Source organism: Arachis duranensis, chromosome 1, assembly GCF_000817695.3.
Source record: "Arachis duranensis cultivar V14167 chromosome 1, aradu.V14167.gnm2.J7QH, whole genome shotgun sequence".
Classification (NCBI taxonomy): Eukaryota; Viridiplantae; Streptophyta; class Magnoliopsida; order Fabales; family Fabaceae; genus Arachis; species Arachis duranensis.
The window spans coordinates 86,699,182-86,723,570 of NC_029772.3; the positions used below are offsets into that span (position 1 = coordinate 86,699,182).

At 39.6% G+C, this 24,389-nt stretch overlaps 1 non-coding gene across 1 annotated transcript; it reads left to right on the plus strand.

Annotated features, from left to right (window-relative positions):
- The first annotated feature begins 6,229 nt into the window (after positions 1–6,229).
- LOC127742918 (small nucleolar RNA R71) lies at positions 6,230–6,337 on the plus strand. Its single transcript, XR_008004272.1, has one exon. It is a non-coding gene; the product is annotated as a small nucleolar RNA R71 (small nucleolar RNA).
- Positions 6,338–24,389: the final 18,052 nt, after the last annotated feature.

Sequence of the window (24,389 nt, forward strand, 5' to 3'; positions counted from 1 at the left end):
ATATCTTAGAACAAGAATAAGCTGAATTGAATAGAAGAACAATAGTAATTGCATTAATACTCGAGGTACATCAGAGCTCCACATCTTAATCTATGGTGTGTAGAAACTCCACCGTTGAAAATACATAAGAACAAAAGTGATCATTGGCTTCGGGCCCAGAGAGGGAACCAGAAGAACCAAGATCTGATCTAAGATCTAAAGTGATCAAAATATGAAAATACAATAGCAAAAGGTCCTACTTATAGAGAACTAGTAGCTTAAGGTTTACAAAGATGAGTAAATTACATAAAAATCCACTTCCGGTCCCACTTGGTGTGTGCTTGGGCTGAGCATTGAAGCATTTTCATGTAGAGACTCTTCTTGGAGTTAAACGCCAGCTTTTGTGCTAGTTTGGGCGTTTAACTCCCATTCTTGTACCAGTTCCGGCGTTTAACGCCGGGCAGTTTTGAGCTGATTTGGAACGCCGGTTTGGGCCATCAAATCTCGGGCAAAGTATGGACTATTATATATTGCTGGAAAGCCCAGGATGTCTACTTTCCAACGCCGTTGAGAGCGCGTCAATTGAGATTCTGTAGCTCCAAAAACTTCACTTCGAGTGCAGGGAGGTCAGAATCCAACAGCATCTGCAGTCCTTTTTAGTCTCTGAATCAGATTTTTGCTCAGGTCCCTCAATTTCAGCCAGAAAATACCTGAAATCACAGAAAAACACACAAACTCATAGTAAAGTCCAGAAAAGTGAATTTTAACTAAAAACTAATAAAAATATAATAAAAACTAACTAAAACATACTAAAAACATACTAAAAATAAGGCCAAAAAGCGTACCCTGGCAATATTAAGCCCTGATAGCTAGCGTTATTATGACTCAACTTTTCCAATAACGCTAGCGACTATGCCAGCAACCTTGTCCACTTCAAAGGAGCATAACTTGGTTACAGAGGTCCAATTGAGGTGATTCTAGTTGCTTTAGAAAGCTGACATTTAGAGCTTTCCAAAGATATATAATAGTCTATAGTGAGCATGAAATTAGAGCACAAACAAGAGGCATCTTTTAAGCCCCAAAAACACCAAATGGGTAGCAAGTGCAACGTTAGCCACAATAACTTTAGCACTAACGCCACACTTGTAGCGTTAGTGTGGCTAACGGCAGCATTAACGCTAAGCATCTGGACCCTAACTTTATTCACTTCTCTTCAAGGACCACCCAACCTCAAGGAAGCAAGCCCACAAGTGTCAACCAATCGAAGGCCACAAGAAGCATCTAGAGTAGGACTTTTCATTTAATTGTAATTTGCTTTTAATTTCATTTTGTAATTTAGGAGAGCCTATTTAAAGGCTTTAGTTTTTACTTTGAAAGTAGGCTAGACGGGGATTCTGGAATTGGGGATTGAAGAGGGGTCTTCGGACTCCCTCCCCTCACACACTTTTCCTTCTCTTTCTTTTCTTTGTACTTTTCATTTATGAATTTGGAAGTTTCAATGTTACTTTTAATCTTCATCTTTACTTTTCTGCACTTTCTTTCTTTTCTATTTTGGTAGAGCAATGATCAACTAACTCTTTTCATTGGGTTAGTGAGCTCTATTGTGATTTAATGGATCAATTGTAGTTCTTATTCTTCTTCTTCTTTCTTTCTTCTTAATTGTACTAGAAAGCTTTCGATCTTCATCCAATTGGTTAGTTGTCTTGGAAAAGAAACTCTCCATACTTGGATCTCCTCTGAGCCTTGGAAAAGGGATGAGGAGATCATGCTAGAAATGCTTTCTCATGTTGGACCAAATTGGGGTTTGGGCGGATATAGTGACATGTAATCCTCCCAACACTTTGATTTGGAAATACATGTGGTATAATCAGTGACCACACTTCATCTCTTCCCATGAGCAATTAAATCAAAGAATTAGGCAATTGTTCAAGCTTAAAGAGATTAGATTCCCAAGGAATTGGGATCCAATCACTTAAGATTGCCAAGGAGATCAATGAATGCATTGATTGAGGAAGAGATGAGAATGAACTTAATCCGGAGGATTGCAATATCTCTTGATCCCAATGTTCATTTTATTTTTAGTTCTTACATTTACTTTTCTAGCCATTTTACTTTTCTGCACTTTATTGCTTTCTTTACTTTTATGCCATTTACATTTCCTTGTTACTTATCACTCCAATATGATTCGTCTAACTAGGATAATTAATTAACCATTGATTGCTTAATCTGTTAATCCCTGTGGATTTGACCTCACTCTATTATGAGTTTTTACTTGACGATAATTCGATATAGGGAAATTTGTTGAGAGACAAGTCTTCGTGCATCATTATGCACCTTGATTCTCCAAGTATTGCCTAGATAAGGTATCAATAGCCTATTGTAATTGATGCATGCCTAAAGTGGTTGGGGCTTGCTCCCGTGGATGTTGTCTTTCCTCAGCTTGATGGGCTGGCCTCTTTCTTACCCTTCGTTGATGTAAGGGAGTTACGACAACATGCATCCGACGATAAGTGATTGGAAGGCCAACCTTTATCCACTCGGGGTTTCCATCCTCGAACACCACCCTAGCCTTGTTGCAAAGACGGAGAATAGTGCTGGGATAGCCCAACCTTCCTCCAGAATCACCCTTCTCAGCAAGCTTCCGAATGCCTTGGGCTATGAGTTCATGAACCTTGATTTCTCCTCCCTTCATTATGCATTGCACCATTGTTGCTCTCTTAAGGTTTACCTCTGAGTTGTTTCTGGCTGGGAGGATGGATCTCCTTACAATTTCAAACCAACCCTTAGCCTCAGGAAGGAGGTCTCCTCTTTTTATAAATCTGGGTTTTCCATTGGGGTCTCTGTCCCAATCTACTCCTTGCACACAGATATCTTTTATAATCTGCTCGTGGTTGGGGTTGTTATCCATTCTTGAGTGATAGCTCTCTTCTGCAAAGGGTATGGTTCGCAGCTTTAGCAATCTCATGATGCTCATGGGACTAAAATCCACCATGACCCATCTCACAAAACTTGTGTAGGATTCATCTGCCTCAACTGCATTTGCATAGAACTCTCTTACCAGAGTTGTGTTCACCCTTGTAATCGGATCGGTGAGGAGTTCCCATCGACGTTTTTCCACCTTCTCTGTGAATTTCGGACATTCAGTTTGTGTGACTAGAAAGCCTAATTCATATATGATTTCTTTGTCAGCCATCCACCCAAATTGTAGTGCATGGTAAAAGGTTCTAAATTTTTTTCATCAAAAGGAGGCTACTCCATAGGTTTTTTTCCCTTTTCGTCTCTTGGAGCTTGATGATGCCATGCAAGATAGTTAATGTGTTTGTTACTCACAAGATGGCTAGGAGGGTGTGTATGAGAATTTTGGTGGATGATGAAATGTGTGTGTCCGAGAGAAAGAAGGGAGAGGAATGAGAGTAAGAAGTGTGTACGGAGAGGTTGTAGAGTGGGATCATTTATATAGAAGAGTGATGGGTGTTTGAACGGTGTGGATTGATGGTGTTGGTTTAGTGACGGACGGTTGGGGTTTGCCATTGGATGAGCACGAGGATCACCCCTTTTATGAGGGTTTTGGTTCAGTCTCCAAAGCTATCCAACTCCCAATGTTGCATGACAACACTTTCAAAGATACTCCTATTGAAGACAAGTGTGAGGTTTCCTTGGTATAATGGCCGAATCTCCCTTCTTTGATTGTCCTATCAAGTACCATCAATTCCCTTTTTGATTTCCTATACAAGACAAAAGGAATGCAAATGGTTAATTGAAAATTTTGGTGGGAAGACTTAAGGTGTGAACTAGCTACTAGAAAAAAAAATCTTTTTCTTTTGTTTTTAAATACTAAATGCTTTTTATGAATGTAAATCAATTAACCACTAAATTTTCCATGCATGCAACGTTGGTACACCAAACTTGTTTGTGATCATATGGTGCAACAAGATTCGGAAATAATCTCTCATCATGAAGTGTGTTCAAGCCCTCTTAATGTGCCTTGAACACCAAACTTAGCATGTGCTATATGCTGCATATAAGGGGTCTTATATTGGTTTTCAAAATTGATTTAAAAATCTATGAAATTTGCTTTATTACTACTATTAGAGATTAAAGAGAGAGGGTATAGAACATGGGTTGCCTCCCATGAAGCACTTCTTTAGCGTCATTAGCTTGACGTTTGGTCTTTGTCAAGGTGGTTGGTAGTGCTTAAAATCTTCCCCCCTTGCAGTGAATCTGTTTCCATTGGCTTTGTTGACAAGTTCCACATCTTCTAAGGATACAATTTTGTTGATGGTGTACACTGGAGGCAGCTGAGATGGAATAGTGGGGAGGTGAGGTGGTATAGATGGAAAGTATGTAGAGACCACTTCATCTTCTGGCGAGAAATCTTCTGTAGGGATTTTCTTGTTTTTCCATCCCCTTGGGACCTTTTTTCTTGTGTCCCATGATGTCAATTTGTTCCTTGTGGTTTCCTCGTTGAGAATAGTTTTGTTGCCTATTTCATATGACTCTGGTGGGTCTGGTTCCTTTTGGATTGCACTTGGTTGTTGCTCCTTCTGATCACATTGGTTGTTAGCCACAGGAGTTCTTAGGGGTAGTGATTGAGCTCCCTTGTTTGACTCCTCATTCAGCTCTTTGTTATCATGATTTGCTTCTTGTGAGATTTTGAAAACATTGAAGGTGAGCTACTCATCATGTATTCTCAATACTAGCTCTTCTCGCTCCACATCTATAACTGCTCTGGCTGTGGCTAAGAATGGCCTTCCCAGAATGATGGGGTTAATAGGATTCTCATCCATTTCGAGGATGACAAAATCTGTGGGGAGGAAGTAGTTCCCAACCTTCACTAGCACATTCTCAACCACTCATAATGCATGCTTTTGGGTTTTGTCAGCCAGTTTGATGATTACATCTATGGGTGTTAGCTCATTAATTTGAAGCTTTTTCATGAGGGATAGAGGCATTAAGTTGATACTCGCTCCCAGGTCACAGAGCCCCTTATCAATCATTGTCTCTCCTATAGCACAGGAAATGTGGAAACTCCACGATCCCTGGATCCTTCTTCTTTGTGGGTGGCTCTATTTGAATGAGAGCACTGCAATCTCTGTTCATCTTTATTGTTTGTCCACCCTTCAATGAAGTTTTTCTGGCTAGTAGCTCCTTTATATACTTGATGTAGGAGGGCATTTGCTAGAGGGCCTTAATGAATGGTATATTTACATCAAGAGATGCAAACATGTCGAGGAACCTTGAATACATTCTCCCTGCTACACCACCCTTAAGCTTGTGGGGGAAGGGTGCATATGGGTTCAGTATCTCCCTCTCCTTCAGCTCTTCCTTGAGTGTGAGTTGAGGTGCAGAGTTTCTTTCTTCATGATTTTCCTTTGGACTATCTTGGAGGTGTTCTACTTCCTCCATACTCCTCTCATCACTTGTGGTGATCATCTTACATTCTTCCCACCTTACATTCTTTGTTTCTCCTCTTGGGTTCTTCTCTGTGTCACTTGGAAAACCATCAGTCGGTTTGGGAATTTGTTGAGCTAGATACCCTACTTGAGACTCCAGTTTCTTGATGTTTTCTCCTTGGTTTTTGATATTGGCTCGCACTTCCTCCTTAAACACCTTATTGTGTTGGATTTTTCTACATATGTCTTCAAGTAGAGTCTCAATCTTTGAAATTCTATCCTCAGATAGTGATAGTGGGTTGGGATTAGGTGGTTGTTGATAGGACCTCTGTGAGGGATGTTGGTGAGTTGCATTATTGTTGGGGTTGTGGTTGTGGTATCTTTGGTCTTGGCCTTGGTCTTGTTGATTTCCCCACACAAAGTTGGGGTGATTTCTCCATCCAGAGTTGTAAGTTTTGGAGTATGGATCATGGATTTGTCTAGGTGAGTTTCCAACATAGTTGGCTTGTTCCCAGTTACCTTCTTCTCCTATATTCACTCCTTCTTGAGCTGGTGATGAAGTGACGACTGCTGTAACTTGGTTTTCCTCCACCTTCTTGGTAAGATCTGCTAGCTGCTTGGTAATCATCTTATTTTGAGCTAGCAATGCATCCATGTGGTTCAGCTCCATTACTCCTCAAGTATTGCTTCTTTCAGAGGCATAGAAGTAGTCCTTTTCAGCTACTGTTTCAATGACATCTATGGCTTCTTCAATGGTTTTCTTCTTGTTTAGAGAGCCCCCCTGATGAATGGTCTACAGCCTTCTTTGACTCATAAGAAATACCTTCATAGAAAATGTGAAGTTGAACCCATTCATTAAACATATCTGGTGGGCATCTTCTTGTTAAGTCCTTGAACCTCTCCCATGCCTCATAGAGAGTCTCACCATCTTGTTGCCTGAAGGTTTGCACCTCAGCTCTCAGCCTGTTAATTCTTTGAGGAGGGTAGAATCTTGCCAAAAACTTGTTCACCACATTTTCCCAATTTGTCTAGCTCTCCTTTGGAAAGGATTCAAGCCACATGGATGCTTTGTTCCTGAGTGAAAAAGGGAACAAAAGTAGCCTATAGACATCCGGGTGGACTCAATTAGACTTCACAGTGTCACAAAATCTCAGGAAGGTGGTTAGATGTTGATTGGGGTCTTCTTGAGCACTTCCTTCAAATGAGAAATTGTTCTGAACAAGGGTGATTAGCTGGGGTTTTAATTCAAAGTTGTTGGCATGTATGGTGGGCTTTTGCATGCTACTTCCACAGTTTCCTGGATTTGGATTGATGTAGGAGCCAAGAACTCTCCTTTCCTGCCCAGCATGGTTTGCAGGGCCTTCTCTAGCAAGGTTGTGAGCTTCTCCATCATGATTGTTTTCCAAATTCTCCTCCATGTTGGTTTCAAAATACTCTTCCTCTTCCTCAACACCAACAACTTCTTTCCCTCTTGCTTCCCTCCTTAGTCTCCGGTGTGTTCTTTCAGGTTCTGAATCGAAGGAAGTTGAAGCTCCCCCTCTTCTCCCTATCATACAACTAAAAAAACACACAGTAAGAGATAAAATGAAGAGGTTATTCTTGTTAGAGTGATTGTTAGTGTGAGTGGTGCCAATTATCAAACAGTTAGGGGGTTAGTGAGCAGAATTATAAATAATAATAAAGAAAGAAAGAAAACAGAGGGGGTATAGGGGATGAGGAAGAAATGAAACAAACTGAAGATAAACAACTGAATAAAGTAAACAAACAAAAGAAAAATGCTCAATCTAGTGAACTTCCATCTTAATCATTGTTGATACAAAATCAATCCCCGGCAACGGCGCCATAAATTTGATGCATGAAAACTTGTCTCTCAACAAATTTTCCTTCGGCAAGTATACCGAATTATTGTCAAGTAAAAACTCACAATAGAGTGAGGTCGAATCCCACAGGGATTGATTGCTCAAGCAACTTTAGTTGGAAGAATATGCTAGTTGAGCTAAACAGAATGTAGTTTGAGAATTGCAAAAAATTAAATCGCGGGAAAGTAAATAGCAGAAAATAAAGTGTAGAATCTTATACGGGGATTTGGGGAAATGAGCATGTAAATAAATGGCAGAAAGTAAAGAGAATGTGTAAGATCAGAAATGGGGAATTCATTGGGCTCAGGATATGTTGTATTCTCTGGATCAAATTCATTTTCATCTCTTCCTCAATCAAAGCATCTATTGATCTCCTTGGCAATCTTAAGTGATTGGGTTCCAATTCCTTGGCAACCCAATCTCTCTATGCTTGAACAGTTGCCCAATTCCTTGATTTAATGGCTCATGGGAAGAGATGAAGTATAGTCACTGATTATACCACATGTATTTCCAAATCAAAGTGTTGGGAGGATTACATGTCACTATATCCGCCCAGACCCCAATTTGGTCCAACATGAGAAAGCAATTCTAACATGATCTCCTCATCCCTTTTCCAAGGCTCAGAGGAGATCCAATTATGGAGAGTTTCTTTTCCAAGACAACTAACCAATTGAATTAAGATCGAAAGCTTTCTAGTACATCAAAAGAGAAGAAAGAAGAAGAGAATGAAAACTATAATTGATCCATCATATTACAACAGAGCTCCCTAACCCAATTAAAGGGGTTTAGTTGTTGATAGCTCTAGAAATGGAAATGGCAGAAAAGAATACATCCTTAGCTAAAAGTGTAGAAAAGTAAATATATAAAAGGTAGTTATCCAAAGTGCCAAGCTTCTCTATAGTTCAAAACTACTCCTATATATACTACTTCTCTTGATCTTCTAGTGAGTTCTTCAAGTCTTGGATGTGGGCCTTAGATCTTGAGTTGAAGCAGTTACAATCTTTAGTGGGCTCAATGACGTTAGGATTTTTGCTAGTCAAGAATTTTATAAAAATAGTGGCGTTAATTGGAGTTTTCCTTGTCGCGTGGTCGCGTCAGTCATGCGGCCGCGTCATAGGTGTTCTTCGTTAGGCGCGCGGTCGCATCAGCCATGCGGCCGTGTCGCCGCCTTTTCGCGCTTGGCATGCGGCCGCATCGTCCATGCGGTCGCGTGGATGCCAGTTTCTCCAAAACTCCGTTTTATGCTTTCCTTCCATTTTTGTATGTTTCCTTTTCCATCCTTTAAGTCATTCCTGCCTTAGAAGATCTGAAACTACTCAACACACTAATCATGGCATCGAATGGAAATAAAGGTAATTAAAATAATTAATCTTAAAATATGGGAAACATGTTTTTCACATACATCACATAATAAGGAAGGGAAAGTAAAACTATGCAATTAATATGAATAAGTGGGTGAAGGATTGAATAAATCACTCAGATTAAGCACAAAATATATCATAAAATATGGGTTTATCACTCAGCTTGCAAAAAAATATGAATTAGGCATGGGCGTTAGTGAAGTTAACGTTAAGTGACATTGTGGGTTCGAGAACATTAGTGGCAATCACCTTTTTCACTAACGTTCCAACCCCATATAACCCACGTTAACTCCAACGTTAGTGGCACTAACGTGACCACTAACGTTGCCTTATAAACCTTCGCGAGCGTCATTGGGACTCACCTTTCCCAATAACGTTGCCTTGTGCCCCTTGTCCCTACGTTAGAGTTTACGTTAATGTAACTAACGTGGCTCTTAACGTGGGTATGCCTCATCTTCGAGAGCATTAGTGACACTTACCTTTGTCACTAACGCTCCAAGTGCCCCTACTCTCCACGTTAGAGCTCGCGTTAACTAGGTTAACGTGGTAGTGAATGCCATCTCCAACGTTGGTGACAAAGGTGAGTGTCACTAATGTTGGCACATCAATGTTAGCTCCACGTTAACTTTCACATTATTGGTTTTAACGTGACCACTAACGTGGGCAATGCTAGTTTGATCCAACGTTAGTGACAAAGGTGAGTGTCACTAACGTTAGCACTGTTCCCCTCTTCCACGTTAGAGTTCACGTTAACTAAGTTAACGTGACTCTTAACGTGGTTCATTGCCACATTTTGGAGCGTTAGTGGTGTTCACGTTTACCACTAACGTTGGAGTTTTCTTTGTCTCCACGTTAACTACCACGTTAATCTAGTTAACGTGGCAATTAATGTGGGCTTATGATAGCTTCGCAGGCGTTATTGGTGATCACTTTTCTCATTAACGTTGCAAGCTCTTTCCCATTACACGTTAGTGGTCACGTTAACTAGGTTAACGTGGCTACTAACGTGACTCTTCCTTGCTTCCTTTGTCTTGAAATTAAGCAAATAAAGTGCATCAAAGCTCTAGTCAAAGTTATGAGATTATGCATCATCAATTTGTCATTCAATTCTTGCAAAATCCTCATGAAATCATGTAAAATTCACAATAGTTGTTTGAATTAAGGTATGAGTGTATTTTCATCCAAAACTTGCCTTATTCTCTAAGAAAATGCATGAAACTGCCCTAAAATAGTAAAGAAAAGGTCAGTGAAACTGGCCTAAATGCCCTGGCATCAAGTAATAACCCACAGTGGGGTGGGATCGTATCCACAAAGAGTGTGATTGCAGAATTGTAAATAAGCAGGAAAGTAAATGACTCAAAAGTAAAGAGAAGCAATAAAATGCAGAAAATGGAATGACAATAATGTAAAGTGCATAAACAAAAACGACTTAATTGTAAATGGGAATGGGGCTTAACAGAATGTAAAGAAAGCTATAAAGAATGTGAAAGATAAGAATAGGGGAAATTCATTGAGATCAGGAGATGTTGTTCTCTTTGGATTAAATCCAGCTCATCTTATCTTCAATCATGCAACTCATTGACCTCTTGGAAATCATGATTGATTGAGCTCCAATTCCTTGGTGACTCATTCTCTCAAATCTTGATAATCAGCCAATTCCTTGGTCTAATTGCTCATGAAGAGAGATATGCTTGGTCCCTGATTATACCACATATCCTCATAGATCCAAATAGTGGGTGGATTATATGTCACCATATCCAATCATCAAAACCCATATTCTACTCAAGTGTGAGAAGAGATTTCAAGCATGGTTTCATGTTTCCTTTTCCATGGTTCCCATGAAACCCATTTTGCATTCAACCTCTTTCCCAAGATGATTGAACACTAACATTAAAATAAAATTCCTTCTAGCAAATCAAAGAGAAGATGAAGAGAAGAAGAAATTCACTATCATTAATCCATCAAGTACAACAGAGCTCCCTTTCTCAATGAAAGCGAATTTAGCTACTCATAGCTTAAGAGAAAAGTACAAGTCATGGAAGAGATGATGTGAAAAGTAAATCTAACTATGCTTGAACAAAACTACTAATCAACAACCCCTTCTCAGTGCTTTCAAATGTCATTTATACTACTCCTAGCACTAGAATTAAGAAACTACAAAAGAGAAAAGAAAATTACAACTGGAGGGAAATAAAAACTCCAAAAACCTGACTCTCCAAGCTTGACATGTGACTGGCGCTTGAGTGGCGTGCCACGCCTAGCCACTGGTTTTGGCTTGGCGTGCCATGCCCAGCTCCCCAAGTGGCACGCTCCATGTGCTAAACTCTTTGGCGTGCCATGCCTTCGAGCCCAAGTGGCACACCCAGGGTCTTTTTAACCTTGGTTAGCCTGGCGTGCCACGCCTTCGACCCCAAGTGGCACACCTAGGCCTTTTCCTTCTTCTTCTCCTCTCTGGAAAGTTGAACTAGCGTGGCACGCCCAGGGTCTGGCGTGCCACGCACATTATGTGTGCTTGGTTCCTTCGTTGGCGTACCACGCCCAAAACTCAAGTGGCACGCCCATGGCCTCCTAGTCTTGGCGTGCCACGCCTTGAAGCTCAAGTGGCACACCCATGTCTTCTTCTTAATTGATAATGCTAGTGTGCCATGTCTGAGGCTCAAGTGGCACACCCAAGTGGGAAGTGGTAGTTGGTGTGCCACGCCTTCAATACCAAGTGGCACGCCCATATGTTTGACCCACTACCTCCTTCTCTGGAAAGTTGTACTAGCGTGCCATGCCCTGGCGTTCAAGTGGCATGTCCATATTGGTGTGTCCCTTCAAGCTTGGTGTGCCACGCTTGGGTCCTCAAGTGGCACGCCCAAGTGTTTAGGTCATCAATCTCTCTTCTAGAAACGTGAACTGGCGTGCCACGCCTTGATGCTCAAGTGGCACGCCCACCTTAAGGTGGTTCTTCTAGCTTGGTGTGCCACGCCTGGATCTTCAAGTGGCACGCCCAAGCGATGGGTTAGAGCTGGCGTCCCACGCCTTCGATAACAAGTGGCATGCCCAAGTGGTTGTGATGGACTTGGCGTACCACGCCCCCTTTGTAGCCTTCAACATTGCTCTCTAGAAAATGATGCTGGCGTACCACGCCCATGTAAACTTTGAGGATCCTTTCTGGAAATCATTACTGGCATGCCATGACTAGCTCCTGGCGTGCCACGCCCTCATACTTTCATGGCGTTTGTTCAAAGTGGCACGCCGGTTTCACACGCCCAACTTTATTTTGTTGTTTTCTTCCCTTTTTGTTGTTCTTTTCACCTGAAATTCCGCACAAACCCATTTCAAAAGCAATGTACCATCATATTCATTAATTAGTTTATGAATTACAATCATAAAATGAGATTATGCTCTTTTATGGTCCTTTTTAAATAAGAAAAAAGGGTAAATGATGCAAGTCATTCACAACACCAAACTTACGCTTTGCTTGTCCCAAGCAAATCAACGTATGTGAGTAATCTTTAATTGGATTGAAACTTGACCTTAAAGAGAAACATTCACTACCAAAGATAGGACTAAGTGTTAACTCATAGATGAATCTTATTGATTTGATGTTATGATGAACTCCTAGACTCTTGAATATTCTTCCAAGTGTTTGCCTTAGGCTCCCTTTCTATTGATTGTCACCTTGAAGTAGCAAGGATTGTTTCTTCTTTCTTTTTGGTTGTTCTTTCTTTTTCACTTTTATTTTCAATTAACCACGACTCTAAGTGTTTTGTCTCAAGACAACTCTTAGGGTAGGCTTTCAATTAGCACTCCTAAACCAGTTAGTTTTAGGGTACTAGGTGTTGAAACACCCCTAGGAATTTACTTGTCCAGGTCTCTCTTCTTGACACATCTTCACCACAAGCATCTACTAAGATTTCTAACTCTTTTAAGCTATTTAGTTTTTCCTTTCATCCTAGTAGTTGATGCTCAGAGCCTTGGGTCTTTATTGCTCACTACTTCTTGGTTCTATGGATATTCAAGGGACATCCTTAGCCTCTACTTGTCATACCCTCCAAGTATAGTTGCTTATCATGACTTATTTCTTTTCAAGTTCATCCAGGGTCCTATACTTAGTTCCTTATCTCTTAATTTTGAATGCTCTCACTTGGTCTTAGTCTCTTTTACTCTTGTTTTTGCATAACTTCACCATGGACTCTTATAGGAACAAACTATTCTTTTATTGATGATCATGAGACTTTAAACAACATTGCATTTTCTTTCTTGTAAGCATAAAGGACTCATAAAAGACTTCAAGACATGAGGAAATTAAACATTAAACATAAACTATCCTAACATTGCAACTATTATTAAACATAAGGAAATAAAACATAAAGAAATCAAACAGAAATTGAGAATTTAGAAATGTCAACCATGGGACTCAACAACCTTGAGCAGCTTCAGTTCATTGGCCCTTTTCCTTTGTCTTTCTTCTTGGAGGAGGAGGAGTCATCATCATCCTTCTAGGAGGATCCTTCTTGCGCCTTTGTGTCCTTGGCCTTCCAAAATCCCAGCCTTCTCATGTAGGCCTTTACACTTTCTTTATGCTGGTATGTAATTTCTTCTTACCTTGCACTGAGTTCCTCCATCTTTTGCATCTATGTTGGGTAGTTGGGGTTCATGTTGGCTACTACATTACACAGATAGCTCAATTTTGTTTGTACGTAGCCATCATATGTCCTCTTGCTATGGTTTTGGGTTCATAAAGATGCCTAAACTCAGCAAGGTTCACTAGTTAGTTTTGTTGTTGTTCTATGATTATTCGGAGGTTGTCTTGCATTTCACCCCAGTTGAAATATTCTTGCTGATCCTTCATGTGTTCCATACTTCCTTGGAGTTATTGTATGTTCTCATTCATTTGGTCCTAATGTTGTTGTTTTTCCTTGAGTTGGTTGACATCCTCTCTCAGGTGGTGTATATCTCCTCTCATTTGGTGTATGTCTCTTTGCAATTGCTCCTAGTTGAATTCTTTAGGAAATTGTTGAATTGGTGGTGGTAGTGCCAAGTATTGTGGTTGATCTTCATCCTCCCCTTCTTGGTGTGGTGGCCCTTGTGGTACATGGGCATGAGCTTTATGCTTTCTTGCTCTTTGAAGAAGGTTGGCAGACACCACTTTGGACATCTTCTTGGCAGTTATAGGCTTCTCTTGTTCCACTAGCACCTTGCCAATGATCTTCTCAACCCTTGCCTCATCACATAGCCTTTGAATGATGTTGGGAAATGCCAACCTTGAGCTATCCTTGGTACTTTTCAACACCCTATTGATGTTGTTGGCAATTAATTCCGCAACATTGACATTTTCTCCCTTCATTATGCTGTATATGAGCACAGCTCTCTCCTTAGTCACCTCTGAAGCGTTGGATGTGGGGTTGAGAGACCTTATCACAAAGTCCAGCCACCCTCTAGCTTGGGGGCATAAATATTTCACTACACATTCAGCACACATATTTCATTGAGTATTTCATCAAATCCTGGGTCTTGTTGCTTCACCCTTTCTTCGTAGTTCTGGGTGGAGTTTGTTTGCTTTACCATTAGCATCCTTTCTATGTTGGAGGGGCTATAATCAATAGCTTTTCGCCTAACATATCTAAGATAGCCATAAGGTTGCCCAGGTTGAGCCACTGTATTGGCATAGAATTCTCTAACCAAGCTCTCCACCACCTTCCTTGGTGGGTTGCATAAGAGTGCCCATCCTCTGTTGTTGATTTCCCTGTTGATCTCAGGGTGTTCATTCTTACCAAGTTGGAAGCCAACCTCCGGAATGATTCGCTTCTCACTAACCCAACCATAAAATTGGTTTCAATTGAATGATGAGAGGAACTTGTACTCATTGAAGTCTGAACTTGAGGATCCGAAAGATAGTTCCTTGGTCTTTCTCTTCTTTAATGATGAGGCTCTTGGTGGTTCTATTGGGTGAGAAGAGAGGTTTGAAAGGTTGAATAAAATGGAAGAAGAGGTAAGGAACGGAGAGCAAAGTAAGGGTTTGCTCCACAACACCAAACTTAGGACTTGATTGTCCCTAATCAAGTAGAAGAAAAGAAGAAGTAAGGGAACAAAAAGAGAAGGAAATGCAGAGGTTTTGGGTGTGAAGTTGGGTTTGGAGTGTGGAGCAAAGTGGAGGGTTGAGTGGCTTTTATAAGAGAAGGAGTAGTCTGGAGGGTGGGGAAGGTGGGAGTAGAAACAATTAATTGTTTTCCCACTTTGGAGTGGCGCCTAGCGTGGGGTGAGGCGCCAATCGTTTCCTTTTTACTTTCCTCAGATGTTGAGTTCCAAATTGTAAGTACACTTTGACTCCTTGCTTGATGAGCTATCAATCATGTGGGTTCCGCCTCTTCTGAAATTGAAAACCGAAAACCCTCATCAGTAAAGAAAAAAAATCCTTCACATTCCCTATATTATGAGTCATTTAAATTGCCATTGATGAGTGCCCTTTGAGACACCAAACTTAATTTCCTTGCATCTAGCAAATTGGGTTCATCATTGGAATTTAATGTGCTCATAAAGGTGAAATAAATTCAAATCTTTCACATTCCTTCCAAACACATTAAAGTGGCATTGTATGCTTCACCAATTTACTAATTGCATTCAAACTAAGACCATGTTGTGCTTGCTGTGTGAACTTCATATGGTGGTGGCAACACCAAACCTAATTTCTAGGAGTACTTTCAACATTAACTCATTCAAAAGGTTGTAAGCCTAAATTAAGTGGATTAGTGGCTACACCAAACTTAGCCCTTTAGCTAGTTCTCAGCCCATTCAACCAACTTCAATTGAGTGATTATGCAACCTTGCATTCCAATTAAATAAAAGAGAATAAACTAAAGAACTATCGACTAAGAGACTGAAATTAAACTACCTATCTTAACATTCATAAACTACTTTTTAGAAAGCAAGATTTAAAAAGGATACAGAGTGCTGGGATGCCTCCCAACTAGCGCTTCTTTATCGTCACTAACTTGACGTTCCTCCATCTTTAGTTGAGGTTGTACCTACCCTTTGCTCATCCAAAGAGTCCCCCAAGTAGTGTTTAAGCCTGTGGCCATTGACAGTGAAAATCCTCTGTGTCTTGTCCTCTATAAGCTCTATATGACCATGAGGAGACACCTTGAGGATGGTGAAGGGTCCAGACCACCTTGACTTAAGCTTCCCTGGGAAGAACTTGAGCCTTGAGTTGTATAGCAGCACCTTTTGACCTTCTACAAACTCTCTTCTTTCCATCCTTTGGTCATGCCATTTCTTAGATTTCTCCTTATAGATTTTGGTATTTTCATATGCTTAAGATCTGAGTTCTTCTAATTCTTACAGTTGCAATACCCTTTTCTCCTCAGCAGCATTACTATCAAAGTTTAGTAACTTGAGTGCCAAAAGGCTTTGTGTTCAAGCTCAAGGGGTAGGTGACATGCCTTCCCATACACCAGCTGATATAGGGTCATCCCAATTGGTGTTTTGAAGGCTGTCCTATATGCCCAAAAAGCGTCGTCCAGCCTCTTTGACCAGTCTTTTCTTAAAGCTACAACAGTCTTTTCCAAGATTCTTTTCAACTCTCTGTTGGATACTTCTATCTGCCCACTTGTTTGGGGGTGATAAGGTGTTGCAACCTTATGTTTTACTCCATATCTCAGAAGGAGGTTTTCTAGTGGTCTGTTGTAGAAATGGCTTCCTCTATCACTAATTAGGGCTCTGGAAACTCCAAATCGGATGAAGATGTTCCTCCTAAGGAAGCTCATGACTACCTTATTATCATTTGTTGGGGTTGCAATGGCCTCCACCCACTTAGAAACATAGTCCACTGCCACTAGAATGTACTTGTTTGAGTATGAGGTAGGGAGGGGACCCATGAAGTTGATTCCCCACACATCAAACAGCTCAACTTCTAGTATGAATTGCTGCGGCATCTCATTTTTCTTGGGTAGATTGCCAGCTCTTTGGCATTCATTGCACCTTGACACCAACTCCTTTGCATCTTTGATTATTGTTGGCCAAAAGAACCCACATTGTAGCACCTTGGCTGCAGTTCTTTCTCCACTAAAATGGCCTCCATATGCGGGTCCATGTCATTGCCACAACACTTCTTGCCCTTCCTCTTGTGAAATACACCTCCTCAAGATTTCATCAACACCCTTTTTAAACAAGTAAGGATCATCCCAGATGTAGTGTTTAGCATCATTGAGTAGCTTCCTCCTCACGTACTTGTTGATGTTGGTGGACAACTCCCCAATAGCCTTGAAGTTGGCTATATCAGCAAACCAAGGGCTTTCTTGAATCTTCATCAACTGCTCATCAGGGAAGCTTTCATTCACTTCAAATTGATGTGCTTCATCCTCTTCATGTGGGATTCTTAATAGGTGGTCAGCCACCTTGTTCTCTGCTCCACTTCTATCTTTTATCTCTTTGTTGAACTCTTGAAGTAGCAAGACCCATCTTATCAACCTAGGCTTGGATTCTTGCTTGGTCAGCAAATATTTGAGGGCTACATGATCAGTGAAAATAGTAACTTTAATGGCAATAAAATATGATCTAAATTTATCAAATGCAAAGACTATGGCAAGAAGTTCCTTCTCTATAGTGGTGTAATTCCTTTTATTCTCATTGAGGATTTTGCTAGCATAGTAAATAACATGCACCAATTTATCTCTCCTCTGTCCTAAAACAGCACCAACGGCAAAATCTGAGGCATCACACATCAAGTCAAAAGGCAAATCCCAACAAGGTGGTGCTATGATAGGTGCAGAAAAAAGTCTATTTTTAAGCTCATCAAAGGCTAGCAAGCATTCTCAATCAAAGATAAAAGGTACATTAGAGACAAACAAGTTACTTAAAGGTTTGGAAATCTTTGAAAAATCTCTAATGAACCTTCTATAAAAGCCAGCATGTCCTAGAAAACTTCTAATTACTTTGACATTGCAAGGTGGTGGTAACTTTTTAATCACCTCCAATTTAGCCTTGTCCACCTCTATGCCTCTTTTTGAGATCTTATGACCAAGAACCACCCCCTCTGAAACCATAAAGTGGCACTTCTCCAAATTCAAAACGAGGTTGGTTTCTTGGCATATCTTTAGCACCAAGGCCAAGTGGTGTAAGAATTTAGAATATGAATCACCAAATACAGAAAAGTCATCCATAAACACTTCAATGAATCTTTCAATCATATTTGAAAATATGGAGAGCATGCACCTTTGGAATGTTGCAGGTGCATTGCACAATCCAAAGGGCATTCTTCTATAAGCAAAGACACCATAAGGATAAGTAAACGAAGTTCTCTCCTAGTCCTTGGGGTGTACAACTATTTGGTTGTAACCAGAATAGCCATCCAAGAAGCAATAATATTCATGTCCCAAAATTCTTTCTAGCATATGGTCCATAAAACGTTGGGGGAAGTGATCCTTCCTGGTAGCTTCATTAAGCTTCCTATAATTAATGCACATGCACCAGCCAGTCACTATTCTTGTTGGTATCAATTCATTCTTCTCATTTGGCACAACAGTGATCCCTCCTTTCTTGGGGACTACTTGCACCGGGCTTACCTAGGGGCTATCTGAAATTGGGTAAATTACCCCTGCTTACCACAGCTTCATCACTTCTTTTTAGACTACTTCATTTATTGTTGGATTTAGCCTTCTCTGTTGCTGTCTTGAGGGCTTTGTACCTTCCTCAAGTAGGATTTTGTGCATACACATTGAAGGGCTGATCCCTTTTAAATCTGCAAGTATCCATCCAATAGCATCTTTATGTTGCTTCAGCACTTGGATTAGCTCTTCTTCTTGTTCCTCATTCAAACTTGAATTGATGATAACTGGGTATGTGTTGTCGTCACCCAAGTAAGCATATTTCAAGTCTGAAGGTAGAGTTTTCAACTCCAACTTTAGTGCCTCCACTTCCATTTTACTTGTCTTGTCCATCATGATTGGTCCGTTCATAGTCTCCAGTGGTAGCTCACCACATGAGGTTTGTTGATCTTGCTCTTTGATTTCTTCACATTGTTCTTCCTCTAGGACTCCTTGAACGAGATTTTCAATTGTGTCCACCATCATGCAGTCTCTAATGGATTTCTTGGGGTAGATCATTGCCTTGAAGACATTGAAGACCATTTTCTCTTCATGTAATCTCAAGACTAGTTCCCCTTTTTGAACATCAATTATGGCTCCAGCTGTAGCTAGAAATGGCCTTCCTAGGATGATTGATGTATTGGCTTCTTCCTTCATGTCAAGCACAACAAAGTCATCTAGGAAGATAAACTCTCCCACATTTACCAACAAATCATCCACCACACCATGGGGGAATTTGAAGGTCTTGTCTGCTAGTTGAAGGGCCATTCTTATGCGTTTTGCTTCTTCTATTTTCATCCTCTTCATCATGGCCAAAGACATGAGGTTGATGCTAGCTCCTAGATCACATAATGCCTTCTCAATGTTCATATCCCCAATGATACAAGGGATTTGGAAGCTCCCAGGATCTTTCAATTTCTGGGGGAGCTTCTTTTGTATTATGGCACTACACTCCTTAATGAGCACTAGAGTCTCCTTTTCCCCCAATTCCTCTTCTTTGTCATGAGCTCCTTTAAAAACTTGGCATAGAGTGGCATTTTCTCTAATGCCTCAGTAAAAAGTATGTTGATCTGGAGCTTCTTGAAGATTTCAAGGAATCTAGAGAACTAGATATCTTTCCCATCATTCCTTAGCCATTGCGAATAAGGTGCTGATGAGCGGATAATTTATACACTTTTTGGCATTGTTTTTAGGTAGTTTTTAGTACAATTTAGTTAGTTTTTAGTATATAATTATTAGTTTTTATGCAAAAATCACATTTCTGGACTTTACTATGAGTTTGTGTATTTTTCTGTGATTTTAGGTATTTTCTGGCTGAAATTGAGGGACCTGAGCAAAAATCTGATTCAGAGGCTGAAAAGGACTGCAGATGATGTTGGATTCTGACCTCCCTGCACTCGAAATAGATTTTTTGGAGCTACAGAAGCCCAATTGGCGTGCTCTTAATTGTGTTAGAAAGTAGACATCTTAGGCTTTCCAGCAATATATAATGGTCCATACTTTGCCCGAGTTTTGATAACACAAACTGGTGTTTTAACGCCAACTTTCTACCCTTTTCTGGCGTTAAACGCCAGAACTGGCATAAAAGCTGGAGTTAAACGCCCAAACTGGCACCAGAGCTGGCGTTTAACTCCAAGAAAAGCCTATGCGCGTGAAAGCTTCAATGCTCAGCCCAAGCACACACCAAGTGGGCCCCGGAAGTGGATTTCTGCATCATTTACTTATCTCTGTAAACACTAGGTTACTAGTCATTATAAATAGGACCTTTTACTATTGTATTTTCATCGGGAGATCTTTAGATCATTTTTGAGACTATCTTTGTATCACTGTTGATCTCTTGACCACATTTATGGGGCTGGGCATTCGGCTATGCCTAGACCTTCATCACTTATGTATTTTCAACGGTGGAGTTTCTACACCTCATAGATTAAGGTGTGGAGCTCTGCTGTTCCTCATGAATTAATGCAATTACTACTGTTTTCTATTCAATTCAAGCTTATTCTTTTTCTAAGATATTCATTCGCACTTCAACATGATGAATGTGATGATCAAGTGACACTCATCACCATTCTCACTTATGAACGCGTGCCTAACAACCACTTCCGTTCTACCTGAAAAAAAGCTTGAATGCATATCTCTTGGCCTCCTGGTCCACGACGCATGGTTGCCTCTCTTGACAACAGAGCCTTCCATTCCATGAGATCAGAGTCTTCGTGGTATAAGCTAGAATTGTTTGGCAGCATTCTTGAGATCTGAAAAGTCTAAACCTTGCCTGTGGTATTCCGAGTAGGATCTGGGATGGGATGAATGTGACAAGCTTCAAACTCGTGAGTGCTGGGCACATGGGCAGTGCGCAAAAGGATCATTGGATCTTATTCCAACACAAGTGAGAACTAACAGATGATTAGCCCTACGTAACCGGTAGCCAGACCATTTTCACTGAGAGGACAAACGGTAGCCATTGACAACGGTGATCCCCCAACATACAGCTTGCCATGGAAAGGAGTACGCATGACTAGATGAAAGCAGTAGGAAAGTAGGGATTCAAAAGGAACAAAGTATCTCCATATGCTTATCTGAAATTCCTACCAATGAATTATATAAGTATCTCTATCCTATTTTATGTTTTATCTGTCTTTTAATTATCAAAATCCCATAACCATTTGAATCTGCCTGACTGAGATTTACAAGATGACCATAGCTTGCTTCAAGCTGACAATCTCCGTGGGATCGACCCTTACTCACATAAGGTATTACTTGGATGACCCAGTGCACTTGTTGGTCAGCAACGCGGAGTTGTGAAGAAAGTGTGTGAGATCACAATTTTGCGTACCAAGTTTTTGATGCCATTGCCGGGGATTGTTCGAGTTTGGACAACTGACGGTTCATCTTGTTGCTCAGATTAGGTAATTTTCTTTCTTTATTTATTTATTTTGTTCTTCAAAATTTTTAAGAATGAATTCTAGAGTTTCAGATGATGCTTTTATCATCACAGGAGCTAGTTGATTCCCATCAATTTGGCTGTTATATGTAATGTCCTGCTAAAGCTTGGTTAGCCATGTCTAATCCTTTTAGACTGAAGCTTTAGACTAACATTGCACGATTCCTGGAATTCTTATTAAAAATTTTGAGTTTCTTATTTTCTTTTTCAAAATAATTTTCAAAAAAAATATTTCATAAAATCATAAAACCAAAAAAATATTTTATGTTTCTTGTTTGAGTCAGGTGTCAAATTTCAAGTTTGATGTCAATAGCATGTTCTTATTTTTCTTGCATTTTTCAAAAATATATGCATTGTGTTCTCCATTGATCTTCAAGTTGTTCTTGATGATTTTCCTTTGTCTGATCTTTAAATTATCTTGTTTTGTGTCCTTTGTTGTTTCTCATGTGCATTTTCAACTTGTTAGTGTCTCTAGCATGAAAATTTCTAAGTTTGGTGTCTTTCATGTCTTTATTTTCTTAAAAATTTTCAAAAATATGTTCTTGATGTTCATCATGATCTTCATAGTGTTCTTGATGTTCATCTTGAGATTCAAAGTGTTCTTGCTTGCATTCCTTGTTTTGATCTTAGTTTTTCATGTTTACTTTCATTTTGTTATTTTTCTCTCTCATCATCAAAAATTCAAAAAAAAAAAATTCAAAATTATGTCTTTTCAAGTCAATAATACAGAGAATTGAAGATTCAGAACATACAGCAGAGGAATTAGAGAGAAAAAGCTGGGCGTTTAAAACGCCCAATAAAGAAGGATTTCTGGCGTTTAAACGCCAGCCAGGGTGCCTGGCTGGGCGTTTAACGCCCAAGGAGGTAGTCAAGTGGGCGTTAAACACCAGAATGGATACCATTCTGGGCGTTTAACGCCAGGATAACACCAAGGAGGTAATTTTGTTTTCAATTCAAATCTTTTTCAATTTTTCAAGTTTTAAAACTAATTTTTCAAAATCATATATTTTTCATATCCTCTCTTATCAATCATATCTTTTTCAAAATTAAATCTTTATCATTTTTCTTTTAATATTTTTGAAAATCCTTGCTAACAAATAATGTTGTGATTCAAAAAAAATTCAAGTTTGTTACTTTCTTGTTAAGAAAGGTTCAATATTTGAGTTTTAGAATCATATCTTTTAATTTCTTGTTAGTCAAGTCATCAATTTTAAAAATCAAAATTTTTTTTAAATTGTTTTTCAATCATATCTTTTCAATCATATCTTTTTAGAATCATATCTTTTTCAAATCATATTTTTTTAAATCATATATTTTTCAAATCACATCCTTTTAAATTCTAATTTCAAAATCTTTTTCTAACTTCTTATCTTTTCAAAACCTACTATTTCTTACCTTTTGCAAAACTACCTAACCACTTTCTCACTTTCAATTTTCAAAAACCATCAACCACCTTTTCAAAATTCTTTTTAATTATTTTAAATTTTTATTTTTTTAGTTTTATATAAAAAAATTTTGTTTTCGAAAATTTTCTTCCCCCCCTTTCTCACCTCCTTCTATTTAAGGACTAACACTTCTCCTCTATTACCAATTCAGACTCTTTCCTTCTTTATATGTTTGAAATCTTCTCTATCTACCTCATCCCTCTACTCCTATTTTCCTCTGACACCTCAAAGAATCTCTATACTGTGACATGGAGGATTCCATACTTTCTTGTTCTCTTCTCTTTCATATGAGCAGGAACAAGGACAAAGGCATTCTTGTTGAAACTGATCTGAACCTGAAAGGACCTTGAAGAGGAAGCTAAGAGCAGCTAAAGCACAACATTTTGAAGAGGACCTAACAGAAATTTTTGAAAAGGAAGCAGACAAAACAGCCATGGCCGAACCCAACAACAACAATGCAAGGAAGGTGCTTGGTGACTTTACTGCACCAACTCCCGACTTCTATGGGAGAAGCATTTCTATTCCTACCATTGGAGCAAACAACTTTGAGCTTAAGCCTTAATTAATTTCTCTGATGCATCAGAATTGCAAGTTTGATGGACTTCCATTGGAAGATCCTTATCAGTTCTTGGCTAAATTTTTGCAAATCTGTGACACTGTTAAGACAAATAGAGTCGATCCCAAGGTCTACAGACTTATGCTTTTCCCTTTTGCTGTAAGAGACAGAGCTAGTATATGGTTGAACTCACAATCTAGAGACAACCTAAACTCTTGGAAAAAGCTGGTCAATGCCTTCTTAGCTAAATTCTTTCCACCTCAAAAGATGAGTAAGCTTAGAGTGGAAGTTCAAACCTTCAAACAGAAGGAAGGTGAATCCCTCTATGAAGCTTGGGAAATATACAAGCAATTGATCAGAAGGTGTCTTTCTGACATGCTTTCAGAATGGAGCATCATAGGTATCTTCTATGATGGCCTGTCTGAGTTATCCAAGATGTCATTGGACCATTCTGCAGGCGAATCTATTCATCTGAAGAAAACACCTATAGAAGCCCAGGAACTCATTGAAACGGTTGCAAATAACCAGTTCATGTACACTTCTAAAAGAAATCCTGTGAACAATGGGATAACTCAGAAGAAAGGAGTTCTTGAGATTGATACTATAAATGCCATATTGGCTTAGAACAAATTATTAACTCCGCAAGTCAATATGATTTCTCAGAATCTGACTGGATTGTTGATGAGCAGATATTTTATACGCTTTTTGGGAGTAATTTCATGTAGTTTTTAGTATGTTTTAGTTAGTTTTTTGTATATTTTTATTATTTTTTAGGCAAAATTCATATTTTTGGACTTTACTACGAGTTTGTGTGTTTTTCTGTGATTCCAAGTATTTTTTGACTGAAATTGAGGGATCTGAGCAAAAATCTTATTTAGGCTGAAAAAGGACTGCTGATGCTGTTGGATTCTGACCTCCCGACACTCGGAATGGATTTTTTGGAGCTACAAGAATCTAATTGGCGCGCTCTCAATTGGGTTAGAAAGTAGACATCCAGGGCTTTCCAGAAATATATAATAGTTTATACTTTGCTCGAAGATAAATGACGTAGACTGGCGTTTAACGCCAGTTCCATGTTCCATTCTAGCGTTAAACGCTAGAAACAGGTTACCAGTTGGAGTTAAACGCCCAAAATAGGTTACAACATGTTGTTTAACTCCAGAAACAGCCTAGGCACGTGAAAAGCTCAAGTCTCAGCCCCAGCACACACCAAGTAGGCCCCAAAAGTGAAATTCTGCACTATCTATCTTAGTTTACTCATTTTTTGTAAACCTAGGTTACTAGTT